At 29.1% G+C, this 3,724-nt stretch overlaps 1 long non-coding RNA gene across 3 annotated transcripts in view; it reads left to right on the top strand.

Moving 5' to 3' along the window:
- The window catches only part of LOC108735051, a 7,076-nt gene extending 3,859 nt beyond the window's left edge, over positions 1–3,217 (top strand). For all 3 annotated transcript variants that reach the window (XR_003232081.1, XR_003232080.1, XR_003232082.1), the window contains 5 exons: positions 23–152; positions 613–695; positions 1,640–1,801; positions 2,892–3,134; positions 3,203–3,217. This is a non-coding gene — a long non-coding RNA (uncharacterized LOC108735051). The remainder of the gene's footprint in view (positions 1–22; positions 153–612; positions 696–1,639; positions 1,802–2,891; positions 3,135–3,202) is intronic.
- The last annotated feature ends 507 nt before the right edge of the window (positions 3,218–3,724 follow it).

Here is a 3,724-nt window from a genome sequence, read left to right as displayed (position 1 = left end):
AATTTGTGTATTATTTGTTTAGTAATTTCAATCTGGAAGGCTTGCTACCGAGAAAAGGCTACTCTAATACTCAAAATGAAGACTACACCATCCATCATTTTTAAGCAAAGAAAGATATACTTCCTGAAGTCTTTCTTCAAAAAAATGATGAGGTAACGTACCTTTACTATTGTTTATTTTATTGTTCCATATGGTTAATATTATGTATTTATTAGATTTATGATATAGTTTCAAATATAATTTATTTCATATAATAATGTGTATTTAGTATTACTTTACATTACTATATTTTAGTTTTCATATCTAAAAAATTTCCTAATTCATTACATAATATGAAATTAATTCAATACAGTCTTTATATTCTTCATTTAGGGAAAATTTTTAACATTCATGTTTGAAGAATTTGAAAAAAACTTTATTTTGTTTATAGTTTGTTGAATTTTAATTAAGTATATATTTGAATTTAGATCCTTTTCTAGGGACTCCTTTCTTTTGTGTAGCACAAACATGAATTTAATTCAGTTTGAATTAATTTTAATCTGTAGTGTAGCTAAAATATTGATTAACGTATCACATAAAAATCCTTTTTTTCTTATACTATTTGAATTCTAGAAATGTTTTCATCTTCCACTGATGGATCCACTTCTCTTTAATGTCCTGATGAAGTGTGGAAAAGAGTGTCGACAGTTTTCAAGGTTTGATATTATTTGAATTGAATTTTGTAATCCTAACTGGCGAAATGCTTTTCCTTTTATTGTACTTTTGATAATGTCATTTAAAGTGTAATCTACCATTGAAATTAAAGAAAACAAAATTGGACTAACAGTTACGATTACAGATTGATTTTAGTAACAATAAAATATTATTAATCTTTTGTAATTTAGGTGATAGGCTTGATAATCTTTAATAATGCTTAAAATTAAAATTGTTTATATTTACCAGATTACATTTTTAAATTAATTTATGCTACAATTTCTTTGCACTGTTGGTTTTCAGTATAAAATTGCCACCTTTTCTTATACAGGGTAGTCCACTAAGCGCGCCTTTCTCTCTGGCGGTCTTGCCGTTGAAATTGGAAGAATATGTTTCCAATAAAAAATGTTAAAATCATCCATCAGCGGAAATTAATTTCAGAGATGGCGGACTTCCGGATATACCGGAAAGCAATTACTAAATAACTCATACAGGGTGTTTCATTTAAAATAAGGCAGCTGATGTATACTTCCGGTATATCCTGAAGTCTGCCATCTCTGAAATTAATTTCTGCAGATGGATGATTTTAACAGGGACATTTTTTATTGGAAACATTTTCGTCCAATTTCAACGGCAAGACCGCCAGAAAGCAAGGCGCGCTTAATGGACCACCCTGTATACTGTATAAAGTTTTTTGAATTTTAATTAATTATATACTTCAATTTAGATCCTTTTTTAAGCAGCTTTTTCTTTGGTATAGCACAAAACATTTTAATTCAATTTGAATTAATTTAATCTACAGTGTAGCCAATATTGATTAACATGTGACATTAAAATCTCTCTTTCCTTAACTTTTTGGAAAATTTATGATGTAATAGATAATTTAACTTTAAATTTCTTCAGTTTTGAAAATTTATAACACTATATTTTTTCTTTAAACCCACAGAGAGAGGACAACTATGGAATTCTGGAAATATTTGTATCTTCCAGTGATGAGTCAACTTCCCTTTAATGTCCTGATGAAATTTGGGAAATGAGCATCAACAGTTTTCAAGATTTATTTCGTAGTCCTAGTGGATTTTGGAAATGAATGTTGATAGTTTTCAAGGTCTGATATTTCGTCTGAATTTTGTAACCGTAACTAGCTACATATTTTTCGTTTTACTATCCACTTGATAATTGTCATTTAAATTGCAATTTTTCTGTAAATTAAATGAATAGAAAACAAAATTTACAGTTACGATTACAGATTTACTTTCGCAATTACAAAATATAAACCATTTTTCCAATTTCTTCCCCTAGGTTAAGTTATAAATAAAGTATCAGAGCCAGTGGAGTGAAAGTTTTTATTTATTTATTGATTGATTGGTGTGGTATCAACAAATAAAAACTTTCATCCCATGGGCTCTGATTTTTCATTTGTAGTTCATTTTTGTTAATAATGACAAAACTTTTCCTCAAAATAAAAGATGTTCTGTTACTTATTTCAATATTATTTAAGATTTGCTATGTACCTAATAGTGAATTTTTATTAACTTCTTGATTAAATCTAAATTGACACTGAACCTCGTAGGATAAAGTAATGGTTATTTACAATAAACAGAAATCAGCTAAACTTTTCGATTATTTATTTATTTAATGAAATTATAATGAGAAGAAAACAAAAATCCATTAAATAGGTACTTAGTGTCTTTGCATTAAAATTTCATATAAAAACTGATATGTCTTGAAAATAATTGTTCAAAAATGTTTAAAGCTAAATTGTTGAAAATCCTTTAGGACACACTCTAGGCAATTCTCCTGCTTTGGCGATCACAAAACATTTATATTTGTACTTCCTTAATTTTTTGAACTACTTACGTTTTTCTTTATGTTAATAATAAAATGCAGAATATCGAAGACTCACTTTGTAACTTCAGTGTTTTTTATTTTAATTTCTATTTGAAGTACCAAACGAGCGATAATTTTTATTGAAAACATTCATTTGTTTGGTAATTAGTACAATATTCATGAACCTACTTGCAGTCGTTTTAGAATTAACAAATCAACTTTTGAATTTTATATAAACTCACAGAAGAATTAAAGACATGAAGTCCCCACACTAAAACTTTACTGTATTTCTTGCCTTTAAGTGTTTATTTAATTTTATATCTCATTCAATACCGTAGTTAATTAGTTTTTCTTGCCCGTTTCTATAGATTGGTCTACCAATGAGAAAGAATGGATGGTAAATTTCATGGTACTGAGCAACCAATGCCTACAATGCTATAGCTTTTCCTGGACTTCATTCTAGTTTTGATGTTGACTCTTCACCTTTTTTTCACCAATGAAGGTTGAACGGGATACTACTGAAACAACAAATTATCTGCAGTAGCATTGCTTTTCCAGGATTTTATTCACACCTGTAATCTTTGGAACATCGCAGTCTGTAGTTTCTTAAGGTGAGAATATATTACATAATTATTATTAATTGCTCTTTATTAATCTATTACCACCCCATCTGTTTCAGATCAACGGTGGAGAAGACAGAGAAGACCCCCCGTAGTTAGAACTTTTTTTTTTTATTTCAATCAAGATTTTATTTTGCATGTTTTTTTAATTTGAATTCATTTATTATTTTGCATGCTTATTTTAGTTCATTTTATTTGAATTAATTTTTGATCTTAGATGTTTTTATTTTTTGAGTAGGTATAGTAATACTAACAAGTTTTTAATTTTTTTTCAGTAGTTGTAGTGCAGTCTAACATGTCTCTTGCTTACCTCTTCGCTTAGCTTACTGCATATTCTTACTATAAATTGCTTTGCATTTACCCTACGAGTTCTACATGATTCAACGTTTCGTTATCGTGTGTGTTTCTTCTCACCCTTGTGGAATTAGGGAGGGCCTCCCCGAACGACTTCCCTTGGGCTTAGCTATTTAGTTGATCTTAAAAGTGTCTTATACACTTTTCGCGAGTCTACTCTAGCGTTACTTCCTTTCAGACAGGGTACAGTGGGTTATCTGGAATAGGAGCAATAGGCGACTGCCCAG

The sequence above is a fragment of the Agrilus planipennis genome, unplaced genomic scaffold (genome assembly GCF_000699045.2).
Source record: "Agrilus planipennis isolate EAB-ADULT unplaced genomic scaffold, Apla_2.0 scaffold20, whole genome shotgun sequence".
NCBI lineage: Eukaryota > Metazoa > Arthropoda > Insecta > Coleoptera > Buprestidae > Agrilus > Agrilus planipennis.
Note: the sequence above shows the minus strand (reverse complement) of the source record. Positions and strands in the feature narration are given on the sequence as shown.